Here is a 15,539-nt window from a genome sequence, read left to right as displayed (position 1 = left end):
AGAGCCTTTCAGAAGGGGAAAAGGGAGAAGGGTATCAATGAGTCTCAGAAGTCAAGCAGATGAGTGAGAATGGAAATTTGAGAATATGTTAAATTTATGTTACTTGTTTTGGGGGAGTATCTGCAGCATATCTAAGTTCCAAAATGATAGTTTGGGAAAGTACACTTGTACTTTGATAACCTAATTTGTTCTAAAAATAACCATATATGATATGTGGAGTTGTGAAAGCACAGAATAGAGATTGGCTTGAGAAGGGAAATTTTATACTCTTAATTTCAGGAGGAAAACAAAATAAACCTTAAAAAAAAAGCAGACCCATTTATCCAATATTTTCATCCTGCACCCATATTCAGTTTGGGGGCAGGGAAAGAGCCAAGAGAATATAGTGGAAAGAGACAACAATACAGCTCATATGAAAGTGAAGCTAACAATCTCCAACTTCAGGGAGAAAAATCCTGTAACCTTAACCTGCATTTGAGTGTCAGCGATCCCTCCTCCCCTCCTCAGTCACCCCAAACGGGGCGCCGCCTCTGCTAGTCTTCTAGATAATTCTGCAGACAGCTGCAGCCAACAGGAACTCCGGGCAGGTAGGGTTGAAGGGGAAAAGAACAAGAATTACATGGCATGCATCAATTCAAGGGAAAATAACTTTTGTTGGAGGCAACAGCTGTAGTAGCTAGCATTGACTATGAACAGCACCGGCAACGAACTTAAACCTCATATCCGCACTATCTAGTTCCCGATATGTTTTAACGTTATCCCAAATTGAGGAGTGTAAGAGCTCAGGTTCATTTGTACTGATTAATGTGTGTTTTGAGTAGTTAGTGAATGCAAAAATCCTTTCAGTTGGCTCTACCAATTCCAGGCAGGTTCTAGCATGGGATTGTTTTTGTTTTTGCTTTGTTTCGTTTGGTCTCACTTATTGCAGAAAAGATCTTCTGTAGTAAATACACCTTATTTACACAAGAATCGCCGTTTAGTGTCTTTTCCTGGGAAAGAACAACAGGACTCACAGCGGAACTTTGCTGCGGGTGGCTTGTGTTCCCGTCCGGGTGGCCGGGTGAGAGGGCCGGGAGGGGGAAGCTTTCTGGCGCGGACCGCGAGCGGAGGCTGAGAGCGCCGCCGCCGGAGAAGACCGACCCTCGGCCAGAGCCAGCCTGCGGCGCCCGGGCCTGGCTGGCTGCTTCCCGCCTCAGTCGCTTCTCCGGCTCCCGCCGCCGCAGACACCGTCCAGGCGGGTGCGGCAGAACGCGAGGTCCTACGGCCCAGCCCGGTCCGGTGCGGCCCGGATCCGTGGCACGGGAGGTGAGAGCCCCTGCGGTCCCCTTACTCCCTGCCGGGGCCGCTGGGACCCGCAACAATGGGGACGCGGCCGGAGTCCCCGGCGTGCTGCAGTCGGGGGTAGCAAGCTACTCCTGGCGGCTTGGGCCTTGGGGGAGCTGGGTCGGACCTGGGAAACTCCAGTGACTGGAGGCTTGGAGGGGGTCTTGGCATCCACCCGGGACTTCAGTGGCTTGATATTTGGGGATTTCGTTGTCAAGGAAGGCAGTCGTAATTACCGAGACCGAACTACAGTGGCTATACGCTCTTGATTTTTTATTGTAACACCGGCACCCTAGAAGCTGATCATACCGTGGCGTGGTGTGAGGGAGAGGGGTTGTGCCTCGAATTTTAGGGGCCTCTGTGGCTTGATTCCCTAATGGACATAGGGGTGCGTCTCTGAACTCCCTCGGGCAGTCTGAGAATTTGTTAGGCTGGGTCGGGCTTGGGGAGAAGAGGCATGGAGAGTTTAGCTTCTCAGAGGTAATTGGTGACTAGTTCCTGGAAAGGCACGAGCTTAGTTGGGCACAAAAGAGTTGAGCTAAGAGCTAAATGGACCCTTCACGGCTAAGATGTATCCGAGTTAAGAGTGGTTCTCAGGTAGGAAACTTGTCACCGGAGTAGCGTTAGCTTCCTTGGGTTAGGAAAAGGCCGATTCTAGCTGGGGAAGGAGGGAGAAGATGGCCGGCAGCTGCTGGGGTCGAAGAATTGGCTTTATGTGGGTCATGGTGGCTGTCTGGGAGTAGAACAAGAGCACTTTGCAGAGTGGGCTTACTGATAGAGAATGACCTCTTACTGCGGGGGAGTGTGTGACTCAGATCTGTTAGATTACTGCTCTTGCTGGCGGATGTGGCTGACTGTGTTGGTGCCTGGACTTTGAAGCTGGAATGGGTATTTGGGGGGGCTTAATGAATTTGTTCCAGAGGAGAGGACAGTGTGGACCTTTCCTTCTTACTCCAAAGTCAGTGTGGTGGCTGTCGCCGGCAGTCACTTAAGTAAGGAATTTCTTAGCGGTATCTGACTTTAAAGCTTTTCTCTGTTCATTTTTTCCCCTTTCCCCTCTTTTTGAATTGTGACTCATACTTTGTTTTTTAGCACTGTGGCTATTGTTTGTAATGATCCACAAACTTAGACCCCATAGTATGTTGTAATTCATGGAGCTTTCAGTACAATTCTTCTAAGTCCAAACTAATGTACAAGGCTTCACTAACCTGTTTTTCGTATATTTTAATATATGTAACTATAGAGAGGGATGTGAAAAATCTATCATTTCTGCTTCTCAAGCTCTTTAGACCCCTAAATTCATGAAATTTCATTATCTCTTACTGCCATGAAGTGATTACATAGAATCTGCTAAATCTTTGTCATTATCATTTCAGCATCCTTGCGCTTACGGGATATTATCTTTGCTACCAGTATTATCTGTGCCCACTGCTTTTGATCTGTACATTGTGTTTCTGTGTCACAGTCCATGTCACTAGCGGCAGTGTGTAAACTCCAGCTCGGAGTCTTATAGCTGTGCACCAGAGCTTTGCATGCACTGTTCAGGCAGAAGTTGGTGTGTCACTTATAAATATTTAAGGGAAAGCTATATGTACAAAGCCATATCAGGATCAGTGCACCCTCTGAATTGATCTTGAGTGTATAGGATATGTTACCTAGTTGCAAGCTAGTATTGTCAAGTGAGAAGTGAAGCAGTTCTTTGTGACCCTGTACTGATAGTTCTAGTTCTAGGGATTTTTTCCCCTTAAATTTAAGAATAACTTCTTAAATTATTAATTGCTAGTCCATCATGGTACATGCCTTTTGTCTAGAACTCTGGAGGCAGAGGCAGGTGGATCTCTGTGTATTTGAGGCCAGCCTGGTCTACAAAGTGAGTTCCAGAACAGCCAGGGGCTGTTTGTTACACAGAAAAACCCTGTCTCAAGAAAAAAGATTTCATTACCATTATTATTTTAAATCTGCATATATGTTGGTGTAGACACGTATGTATGTGAGGGTGTATATGGAGACTAGAGGTGTTACTCTTCCAGGAGCTAGAGTTACAGGCAGTTGTGAATTGCGAAGTTGGCGCAGGTCCTCTTCAAGAGCAGGACTCTTAACTCTATCCAGCCTGGAGTTCTTAAAACTCCTTTTTGAGAGAGACTTGGGGTTCGCTATGTATAACTAGGTGGCCTCAAATTCACAGAAATCTGCCTGCCTCTGTCTTCAAGTGCTGGGCTTAAAGGCATGTGCTACAATGCCCAGCTCTGGTTTGTTTTTCGTGACAGGATCTCAAACTGTAGCTCATTTGTGTAGAAAATCAATATGTTGTCCACACTTCAGCTTGACCTTGAACTCATCCTCCTCAGCCTCCCAGTGTTGTGATTAGAGGTTCATACTCTGTAAGTTGTTTGTTTATGCATAAACTGGTGATCTTATGCCAGTAACTGTTAGGCAGCTCTATAGTGGGAGTAATTTTGACATTCTAATAATGCTAGCTTATAGTTAAGTTGCTATACATGTATGAAGAAATGACTTAGGCATAGGAGAGTTTTATTAAATATAGCAGTTAAGTTTTTTTTTTTTGTTGTTTTTTTTTTTTTTTTTGGGGTTTCTCTGCATAGACCAGTGTGGCCTCAAACTCAGAGATCCTTCTGCCTCTGCTTCACTAGTGCTGGGATTAAAGGCCACCACTTGTCTGGTTTAACTTTTTAAAAAAAAAATAGTACATTGATTTTTCAGTAATGATAACTACTTGTCTTCACAGGCTTTCATGGAAAAGCTTATCATATATCCGTTCTGGTGTGGGGTTGCTTTGTGTTACTTTATTTAAATATACTTGTTAACTCCTAAGTACTTATGTAGTGGGGAGAGCCAAAGGGCAAACACTTGTCTCTGTGTGCTAGGGTGAGCAGTGATTTACAAATACTTTATGTTTAGGCCGTTAAGTATGCCATCACACTGTGGTTTTGAGGGAATGAGGACTTCGTTTACTCTCTATTGATGGCCTGGGGTACTGCCCCCCTGTAATAACGGAGATAAGTTGGGGTAAGGCCCCATCTCGATTTTTCCTGCATCAAATGTAGAGTAAACCAAAGTTTTTCCTTAGTTAACCACCCTAGTAAAGGTTTTCCCTCTGCTCTATTCTGTTTTTGTGTCTTGATGAAAAATAAACTTAAAATCAAGACACTTACATACTAAATACTTGTAGAGTTTTTCTTTCATCTGGGATTACTTGGTGAAAGAAAGTGAAAACCTGCCATACATTGCTCTGAAGGCAAGGTGATTACTTGAAGTATTTTAGGTTACTTGAGTGACTCCATTTCAGCTTTAAAGATATTTCTTTGTTGTGGCTTTTGAGACAGGGTCTCATGTAACCCAGGATTGCCTATAACTCTGGACGCTTCTGTTTCTACATCACAATTGCAGTGATATCAGGCATGTGCCATATCTGGCTAGACTTTTCCTTTCTCTTTAGAATGTCTAGTACAATGGGAAGAGCAATCTTTAGAGTCATTCTCCCTTTGCTTCTTTTGTTTTTGAGATAGCCCAGGCTGGCCAGGGTCTCATATAACCCAGACTAGCCCTCAAACTCTTATGTACTTGATGACTTTAGATCATGTTAAACTTTAGATCCCCCTACCTTTACCACCTGAATACAAGGGTTACAAATGTGTGCCACACTCTGGTCTTGTTGTGCTGGTGATCACATGGCAAGAAGCACTCGACCAACCAAGTTGCACCCCAGCCTTTACATTTGCTTACTGCTTGTTTTTTTGTTCATTTGTTTTTGAGACAGGTCTACTATGTAACCCTGGTTAACCTTGAACTTGCTCTTCTCCTGCTTTAGCCTTCCAAGTGCTGGGATGCACCACCAAACCAATATTTCTTGCCTTTTACCCTAGGTAAGCTTGTGTGTATACATGTGCATGTGTATGCATGTTTATGTGTGGATGTGTGGATGTGGAGGCAAGAGGACAACCTTGGATATCTTTCTTAGGTTCCATCCACCTTGTTTTTTGCGATAGGGTTTCACCAGGCAGTGGTGACACATGCCTTTAGTCCCAGCACTCAGGTTCAAGGCTACCCTAGTTCCAGGCTGTTTCAGAGCAAGTTCTGAGACAACCAGAGCTACACAGAGGAACTCTGTCTCAACAAACAAAACAAGGACCTGGGGAGATGGCTCATCCATTAAGAGCATTGGTTGCTCTTCTAGAGGGCCTGTGTTTAATTCTCAGTATCCACATGGCCCTGCATAGCTGTGTGTAATCTCAATTCCAGTGGATATGGTATCCTCACACAGACATCCAGGCAGGCAAAGCAACAATGTACATAAAAATAAAAACAAAAACAAAAACAAAAACAAAAACAACGGAAAAAGAAAGGAAAGAGTTGCAGAGACCAGACTGTGAAAGATCATGCCTTTGATCCCAGCACTCAAGAAGCAGAGGCAGGCCAATCTCTGCATTCAAAGTTAGCTTGGTCTACAGAGCTTGTTCCAGGACAGCCAGGGGCTACACAGAGAAACCCTGTCTACACAAACAAACAAACAAGCAAAAATAGTCCCAGAGATAGGGTCTTTCACTGACCTTGAACTTCCTTAAGTAGGTAGACTAGCAAGCTTGGAGATCCACTTTCTGTCTCTCCAGCCTTGGGACTACAATCACATGATACCATATCCAGGCTTTATATATGGGTTCTGGTGATAAAACTCCGGTCCTCATGTTTGCACATCAATCACTTTATCAACTTAGCTATCTCTCTAGCTCTTTGTGTAAGTTCTTACCTCTCTAACCACTATAACCTACAAGTTACAGTGAGGGATGGAGATGAGGGTATAAGTGCTTTAGAGATGATCAGTGCTGTTAATAAAACTTAGCATGAAGCCAGATGGTGGAGGTGGCACATTTCTTTAATCCAGCACTGGGGAAGTGGAGGCATGTGGAGTTTTGAAGTTAGCCTGATGGAGTTCCAGGCCAGCCAAGGCTATACGGAGAGACACTGCAAGTTAGCATGTGTTACTGCTATATAAGGACTGCAGCCATACCACCTCTTCCTCTTCCTCCCCCACCCCCCCCCTTTTTTTTTTAATTTTGAGAAAGGTTCATACCATAGCCTACCAATGCTCAATTGTAGGTGTCAGCCATTGCACCTGGACTCAGGAGCTGCTGTTGTAAGTAATGGTGGTAAAAAGTAGCCAGGTACTGCGTAGCAATGAGGGACTCAGTTGTGTGGTCTGATGGAAGGTAAGCTGTGCAGTGTGCATCTGCTGGTGCTCAGGTGGGAGGAATCCTGAGATTGTCTTTTCGAGTACTGGCAAGGAGGAGCACATAGAGAGAGCTCAAGGTCATTATTGGCACTTTTAGTTTTCCCCTGGCAATTTCTAGGGAGGATCCAGAAGGAAACTACTTGGCATGCTAAACTTAGAATTTAGCCCTCTGTTTACACATGGCTTTTGTAGTTTTGTTTGTTTAATTTTTAGTTTCAGTCTCTCTCTCTCTCTCTCTCTCTCTGTGTGTGTGTGTGTGTGTGTGTGTGTGTGTGTGTGTGTAGGAGGAGGAGGAGGACAGAGGGGTATCAGATCATCTGGAGCTGGAGTTACAGACAATTGTGAGCTACCTGATGTGGGTGCTGGAAATCCAAGTTGGGTCCCCTGCAAGAACAGTGTGTACTCAGTAACTATGGAGCCAGCTCCCCAGCCCTTAGACATGCTTTTCATAGGCTGAGGTCACAGGCTTTGTTAGAGAATTATTCAGATTTGTTTGTCTGTCTTTTGGGACAGCTTCTCTGTGTAGCCCTGACTATTCCGGGAATTCATAGATCTGCCTGCCTCTGCCTATGAGACCTATGCCCAGTTCAGTTTTCCTGACTCAGTTTTCAAAATTCCATTAATATTCAAGGGGAAAATTAAGGAATGACCATAGTGATTTGAAATAAGTGATCCTCAAATCTTTTGCAGTCCTACCTTAGTGGAATCATCCCTTCATTTGAGAGTGGTCTTCAATTCCAGTTAAGAGTAAATGATTTACTGGCTTGGAAATCCCGTGATCATCTGGCATGTCTGATTCAACATAGTTTGTAAAGATCTTTTGACTTGGCCTCTCATATCTCTTAGTTTCTTTTCTACTGTAATTACCCTGATACTTGAGGCCAAGTTATAATAAAGTTATGAGTGGTTTCGAGACTGACTGACACACTTTTCAGAGGCCTAACTGAACTCATTGTTACCATTATTCAGGAAGTAAGACTATTTGACCAGACTTTATTGGGGAATTTGAATTCAGTGATTACGAAGCTACTTATATCATTGGTCTAATGTACAAATGCTGAAATGTTTAATGTTGTAGTGAACTCTGAATACAACATACTTTTTTTTTTTTTTTAAGTGTGTGGTCAACTTTAAGGCTTGAGTGCTTGAATCAAGAATTCAGACATCTTCTCTCCCTGCACATAGCCCACCTTCCTGAGGGATTGAACTCATGCTTTCTGCATGTGGCCAAGTGTTCTACCATTGAGATTTGTCCCCAGCCTTGCTTTTGTTCTGATTTGTTGTTTGTTTCCCTACATCTGTGCCTAATGAATCTTCCTTGGATGTCTATCTCTCCTTTGTGTATACACTGCAGTTTGGGGGTACTTCTGGTCACACTGAACTGTTCAGTTTTGGTATTCTCCCATGTTTTCTATAACTATGTAATCAAGCCTCATGTGTAAAAAGTGACTGTTCAGTTTGTACCACCAGGTTCAGACAACTGTTGTCGAGCTGTTACTTATTTCAGACTACACAGAGATAGGACTTTAAAAAGATTTAATATGTTTTAAAAATTTATGTATATGTGTGTATATATGTGTGTGTACTACATGTACGGCTAGTGCCCTCAGGTCAGAAGAGGGCATCGGATCCACTGGAAGGGGAATTATAGGTGGCAGTGAGCCAGCTAGTATGGTTGCTGGGAATCAAACCTGGGTCCTCTGCAGGAGCAGTAGGTGGTCTTAACCACTGATTTCTCTAGCCCAAGAACAGGATGTTTAATTTATTCCCTTTAAAAAACCATTTCTTTATGTAAATATGTGTATGTGTTTATTGCGTATGTGCTTGTGAGTGCACATGTGGAGGTCAGTGAACTTGTAAAGAACTTGTGATTCTCTTCCCTCAGTCTTTCAGTGCTGGCATTAAGTGAGCATCACAGTTTTGTTTTCTATCCTTCTATCTCAGGACCTTACCATTACTGGCACAGAGAAGCGACTTGGCAAAGTCTGTTGAGTGAGCAATTAAAAGACCTGTGCTTACGAGTGGTCTGAAGTCGCTTGGTATGCTGGTGGTGAAGGTCCTGATCACGGTCACATGTGACCTACCCTGACACTGAAGCAATGCCTCTGCTTCTGTGTTCTAGGTTACTGAAGGCACTGCCATACTTTGCTGTAAAAATAGTGTTTATTCCATATCTTTTTCTTTAATCAAGGGTCTTGCTGTGTAGCCCAAGCTGGATTTGATCTTGCAATGCTCCTGCCTCAGTCTTCCAAGTGTTGGAAATACTGGCATGTGCTACTAAACCTGACTGTTCATGGGTTTGAGGCTGGGGACTGTTACTTGATCTTTTTGGATCTTACATTTCTGTGGTAGCAAATGTGGCAATTCTTCCTTGATGTGGCTGTTTATTGCTGTAGGCATTTTGCCCTCATGCGTAAAAAGTGACTGGTTTGTCCCACCAGGTCCAGACAACTGTTGCCGACCTGCCACCTATTTGTGAGTGGGAAATGAATTCAGTAGTAAGATACTGTGACTTCTGCTAGCTCTGCTGGACTTTTTGAAGGCCTTGACAGATTCACTGCCACTTTACTCGGGAAATAGGATTATTTTACTAAGCTTTATTATGGAATTTGAATTCAGTGGCTTTGAAACTGTTTGTTCCACCCTGCTAAACCCAGTAGTGAAGTTGATAAGATTCTTTTTCCAAATATTTCAGGTTCTGATTTGTTTACCTAGAAGGTACAGAAGTATGTTGTACCTATATTATCTTGATTATTAAAAATAAAAACATTCTATCTACCTACCTACTGTGTGCAAGCAAACGTGTGTGGAGATGAGAGGACAACGCAAGGGCTTGAGTTGATTTCCTTCTGCTGTCATAGTCTACCTTGTATTCTAGGAATCAGCTGCAAATCCTCAGGCTTAACGCTGGACTTTACCAGCTGACCCATGCTTCCTGTCTTACAATCTTTCCTTCTCTTTCCTTTTTTTCCACTTCGTTTTGAGACAGGATTTCTCTTTGTAATGTTGGCTGTTCTGGAGCTTGTTCTGTAGACCAGGCAGGCCTGGAACTCAGAGTTTCTTCTGCCTCTGCCTCCCAAGTGCTGGAATAAAAGGCATGTACCACCATCACCCTGGTTTTGGTTTTGGTTTTGGTTTTGGTGGTTTTGGTTTTGTGTGTGTGTGTGTGTGTGTGTGTGTGTGTGTGTTTGTTAAGACAGGATCTCATTGTAAAACCAGGCTGGCCTTGAACTCTTGATCTGCCTACCTGTCTTCCAAAGACTTTCTCAATGTTGAGATTGAAAGTATGTCTCACTACAAGTGACTTTCTTGATTCTTAGTGGTAAAATAACATCATTTAAATTACTGTGGTTTGCTAGCATGACTGTAATCCCTGGAGGCAGGTGGATCTCTGAGTTCAAGACCAGCCTGGTCTATATAGAGTGTTGCAGGACAGCTAGGGCTCCACAGAGAAACTCTTATCTTGAAGAACCACTCCCCTGAAAGGAACTATTGTGATTTAATTTTCATGGCTGATCAGATCATATAGAAATCTTTCTGAAAGCTGAGTGTTAATAAGATTATTGCAATTTCAATAATGTACTCGCTGTTCTCATGCAGGTACCAGACTGCAGGAAAAGAAAGCTTGAAAAAAATTACTGTAATTAGGGTAATTATGAAAATCCTTGCTCTCTTATTAAGTATACCTCGTATATATGTTCTTTTTGTCTGCTGTGTGTCATTTTGAGACAGTCTCATTTCATTCTGTGGCCAAGACTATCCTGGGAATCCTCTGGCCTTCGCCTCCTCCTTGCTAAGATGATGAGCACAGGCTGCTACATCTGTTAGACTGTACTTCTTTATTAGTTAGCAAGATGATATAAGGGTGACATGTCACTGCGCCTGATGACCTGATAGAACCCAAACCAAACCTAAACAATAACTTTTATGTATTTATTTTATGCATTTACTTTATCTTCTCCCAATAACCCAGAGGCAGACACTCCCTCTTTACAAAGAAGCAAATAAAAAAAGATGAAGTAGATTCTTTCATTTTTGTTAATTATTTCTGTTTATTCATTTTGTCTCTTTTGAAACGGTCTCACAGTGTATTTCTGGCTTCAGACTCACAGAGATCCACTTGCCTCTGCTTTGTAAGGGCTCTGGGATTAAAAACCACCAGTCTCAGCCATAAATTAAAAACAATTTTTTTCTTTTTTTCGGAGCTGGGGACTGAACCCAGGGCCTTGCGCTTCCTAGGCAAGCGCTCTACCACTGAGCTAAATCCCCAACCCCCAAAAATTTTTTTAAAAAAGATTTGTTTTATGTATATGAGTACCCTGTTGCTTTCTTCAAATACACCAGAAGAGGGCATCAGATCTCATTACAGATGGTTGTGAGCCACCATGTGGTTGCTGGGATTTGAACTCAGGACCTCTGGAAGAGCAGGTAGTGCTCTTAATATGCAGGAATGCAGGTGTTCACTGAGGTCAGAAGAGGGTGTCAGATCCCTTAGAGCTGGAGTTGCAGGCAGTTTACATGTCCTGTGACTCACAATTACCTACAACTCCAGCTCTAAGGGATCTGATACCCTCTTCTGACCTCAGTGGACACCTGCGTGCTCTTGAAGCCTCTCTCCAAATCTTGCCCTTCAAAGGCAAATAGAGGCTGGCTTTTGGGTGCTAGAGGTAGGCTGCAAAGCCATTTAGTGTCTGAAGCTTTCAATGGATGTCAGGGGGCAGCTTGGTTAACAAAAGCCATGTTCAAAGCTAACTGGTGCTCTCTGGCTTCTGGGTCAAAAGGAGTGTAGGTCTTATAGGCTTCAAAAGATCTTTCTAGATGTTCCCTGGGGCTCTCATTCTTTCCCTGCATTACCTAGCTCACCTTAGATAAATTTGTGGGCCTCTGGTATCCTCTTGGAGGCGCCCATCAGAATCTGGCAGTAGACTCGGATCTGGCCTCTCCCTTACCTTCAGCAGTGTTAAAATCCCAGTCTGGTTGAGTCAGGGGAAGGCTGCATTTTTGTCAACCTGATCTTGGATGGGCAGCCCATTTGTTCCCAGAACCAATTTCCAGGCGGCTCCCACAATCCTCTCTGTTGTGAAGATGACCTGGAGCAACTGCTGACAGGCATCTTAGGTGTGTCGGTGAGTCAGCATGATTGAATCTAGAAGAGTTATGAGAGCTGATGGTCTTTCTAAGAATGGGGAGTTCTGTAACTTCCAGCTGTAAAGATCATTACTGGCAAATAACACATATGTCATGAACTGTCTCCCTTGAGCATCTGGGGGTCCTATAGCCTGAAGGAGTAAGGCTATATAGAGTTAGCCCTCTGGGTAGTGTGGGCCAGTGTGAGGGAGACTCCCAAGTGGAGTCAGGAGAGTTGGGGGAATCAGGGGCTGCTCCTCCTGCCTATGCTGGCTGGGCAGGGGCAGTGGTGGCAGGAGCAGGAACATAAGGAGGGGGACAGAGAAAAGAGGAAGCAAGGAACAGAAGGGGGATCAAGGCAGGGAGCCGAGGCTGACCCTTCTTTAGAGAAAGAAGGGTGGGGAGTGGCAAGGCCTGTGACAAAAAAGTCTCATCCAAACAGGGGGCTTCTCCACCAGGTATTGCCACATGGTGATATATGGCTCCAGGCCTCATAAACTAAACCTTCACCCTGTAAATGATGGAGAGATGGAAATTCTTCTCAGGCCGACCTACTTTACAGTGGGCCATTCATTCTTGCAGAAGATGGTTAGTTTGTCTGATGAACAAGCACACCTAATAGGGTGCTTTGTGCCTGTCCCATTCTAAAGAAAGATTTCTACTGTGGGACCAAAAGCACACACAGAATGCACACAGCCAGATACAGAAGGACATTCCTGGAAGACAAAAGCAAACCGAAAGGCTGTTCCAACTGTTTTCCTCCCTGTGCATAGTAGGCCCACAGACCACAGCCAGTTCAGAGTCCAGATGAGAACTAGCAAGCTCTCCTGCTTCTGGTAGGGGTCAGGAGTATCCTCCATTGTACCTGCCCAGGTGACAAAATACTGCATCCTCCTTATCCCTCTCGGCCTCCAGATTAAATCTGAAACAGAAACACAGATATGGACAAGACAGAAGACAACCAGGGAGCCCAGAACTACTGATTGGCAAAAACACTCCACAATTTGGGTCATGGGGTCTCCGGAGAATCCTGGGCAAGAGCCCCCAAATGTAAGGGTTCATGATTCACCAAAGAATGATACCCCAGACTCAAGTAGTATATAAAAGCAAAGAGTGTTTTATTCTGCAGAAGTTCAGCTTGCTGGGGTCTCTCATTCCAATATGGCAATACCCAAGTGAGCTTGAAGGCTGATTTAAAGCACATTAGGAGCATTCCGGGGAGAGGTAGGTGACCTCTATCATTGACACTATCTCTAGGGACGTTCCAGAACCATTGCTGGGGAGGTCTGGAAACTTACTGACCCATTGTCCTTACCTCAAGCCAGGTGGTGGGGCACCTACTGCAGCCTGGACTTGCCCAGTTCTTGGAAACAGATTTAGGCTTAGTCTCATGAACTGGCAATTTGAAGCCTGTCATGGAGTCAGCTTGTCTCAAAATCATTTCTCATCTAAAGTATCTCCTTTTAACTTCTTAACCAAAATAGGTATTTTCATGCTTGTAATTTTTAAATATCTTTTTCCCTATTTGATATTTCTGTTCTTCCTTGTTCCTTTAAATTTGTAATTTGAAACATAGTTTACAAAATTTCTGCATTAATTAATTAGTTAGTAAAGAATAGCCCAGGCTGGCCTAGAACTTCTATTCCAAGTGTTGGGATTATAGGCATGTGCCATACTCCTGACCTCAAATCAAGGCAAGGCAGGGAAAAGAAAAAAAAAAAAAAGAAACTTCAATAAAATCATTTCCTTCCTTCCTTCCTTCCTTCCTTCCTTCCTTCCTTCCTTCCTTCTTTCCTTTCTTCCTTTCTCTTTCCCCAACTCTAGGCAGGGGGAAAAACTTCAATAAAATAATTTCCTTCCTTCCTCCCCCCCACCCCCTCTCTTTCTCTTTTTCTCTCTTTCAGAGAGGGTCTTTCCACATAACCCTGGCTGCTCTGGAATTCAGACTGGCTTTGAACTCAACCTACTTCTGCTTCCTGAGTGCTAGACTAAAGGTATGCATCATCACATCTGGCAATAAATTGTTTTTTGAGGCAGGGTTTCTCTGTATCCCTGGGTGCCATGGAACTCTATAGATCAGACTGGCCTGGAACTCCCAGAGATCCTTTCTCTGCTTCCCTGAGGTCAGCAGGAGATACTCTTACAAGTCGAAATATCTAAGCAAATGTTAGATGTGCTCTGGAGACTTTTTAAGGTAAATATTTTGTATAAATTATAATATCAGATGGAGCCCTTTAATGACTAGGGCTAAGTATACTTTGACTGTTCACCCAACCTGAGGAAGACTCCTTTGTGTTTTCCAAAGCTATTCCTTCTGTTTTATTAGTCCAGAGCCACAGCAGGTAACACAAAGAACATCAGAGCTCTTAGTGGGTTGGCAATAAGGAGGACTCCAGGCAGTGGCACAGAAGTTCTTCGGCCTAATAGGAGCTTCAGGCCCACAGAGTGGCACCCTTCTGCTTGTTCTCTTAGATCAGAACGGGGCTCAGCAAAGAGCTCTAGAATGTAAGAGTGCAAAGGAGGAAACAATAGAAAGTTCTCAGGTGAGAGAAACATGGAATGTAAGACAGGATGTGGAGTTGGGAAGTAGGAGGCAGGAGGATCAGGACTTGAGAAGTGTCTTAACACTGCTTGTGAAGTTCAGGGCATCCTGAGCTATATGAAACCAGCTCTCAGATAGGGTATGTAGATATAAACACAACAGGACCTACCAGGAACGTATATGATGCCATCCACAAGTCTTATGGACAAGAGGCTTCAGGGGGGTCCTCCAGGGGGAAAGAAGAGAGGGAGGGGTGGAGGAGGGAGAGGTAGTCCAAATGTATTTAAGTTGATAACCAAGAATGGCCACCACACATGGTGAGCATCTTGAAACTTAAAAAAGTCCTCAAAGTAACGAATAGAAGATAACCATGATAGTATTTCTCTCTCCTTCCTTTCTTTCCTTTAAAAAATTACTTTGGTCTTTTGAGACAGGCTTTGCTTTGTAATTGAGGCTACTCCAGATTGTCCTGTCTCAACCTCCTAGATGTTGGCTATAGGCATTTACCCACTGTACCTGGCTTATTTCCATTTCAGAAAGGAAATAAACATAAAAAGACCTAATCACTTGTGAAGTAGCCCCTAGTTCTGGCTGGTGTAACAAAATGACATCAGTTGACCCTCAAGTTCTGGAGGGTGAGGATCCCAGAGCATATGTGCTGGGTCACTTGGTCCCTGGTAATAGCTGTCACCTGGTGTGCAGGTGAGGCCTTTGTATTATATACTCGGATGGCAGATAGATATCTCTTGGTTCTTTTTCTAAAGCACCACTTCTATTTAAGGGAGGCTTGGACCTTTGTGATTGAATTACCTCTCAAATGTCCCATCTCCAGATACATTTAAAGGTATTAAAAATTCAGTGTAAAAACATGAGGGTAGGAACTGGAGAGAAGACCTAACAGGTAAGAGTGCTTACTACTCTCGCAGAGGACCTGGGTTCAGGTGGTCCACAGCCTTCTGTAAGTCAGTCCAGTTGCAGAGAATCTGATGCCCTCTGGCTTCTCTAGGTACCTGCATGCAGGGGTGCACATAAACTCATACGCAGTTATACATACACATAAATAATGAAATAAAATTATATAAAAACCTTGAGGGTTGGGGGGGACACAAAAATATTCAAAACATATCATTAATTATTAGTAGAAATGGGATTTGTGTTTTCAGCCATCCCCAGATTTTGACACATTTAGAAACAGGCAGTCTTCAGCTATTGAAACCCTAACCCTAAGTGCTGCCATTTTCTGCAATCCCAGCAACTCCCCCATCAAATGTACATGCATTGCTTTAGAATTTGACCCTT

General features: G+C 43.7%; 1 protein-coding gene across 4 annotated transcripts in view; it reads left to right on the top strand.

Moving 5' to 3' along the window:
* The first annotated feature begins 1,115 nt into the window (after positions 1 to 1,115).
* The window catches only part of Rad54l2 (RAD54 like 2), a 102,069-nt gene continuing 87,645 nt past the window's right edge, over positions 1,116 to 15,539 (top strand). Inside the window, exons 1-2 of one of the 4 annotated variants that reach the window (XM_039081788.2) lie at positions 1,170 to 1,305; positions 13,603 to 13,692. The gene's annotated coding sequence lies outside the window, so the exon portion shown is untranslated. Of the gene's footprint in view, positions 1,306 to 5,152; positions 5,208 to 13,602; positions 13,693 to 14,248; positions 14,380 to 15,539 lie in introns of those variants that run through there. The other 3 variants (XM_063265821.1, NM_001134520.2, XM_039081790.2) reach the window with 3 other exon arrangements.

The sequence above is a fragment of the Rattus norvegicus genome, chromosome 8 (assembly GCF_036323735.1).
Source record: "Rattus norvegicus strain BN/NHsdMcwi chromosome 8, GRCr8, whole genome shotgun sequence".
NCBI lineage: Eukaryota > Metazoa > Chordata > Mammalia > Rodentia > Muridae > Rattus > Rattus norvegicus.
The sequence above is the reverse complement of the archived record's forward strand: the minus strand, read 5'-3'. Positions and strand labels throughout refer to the sequence as shown.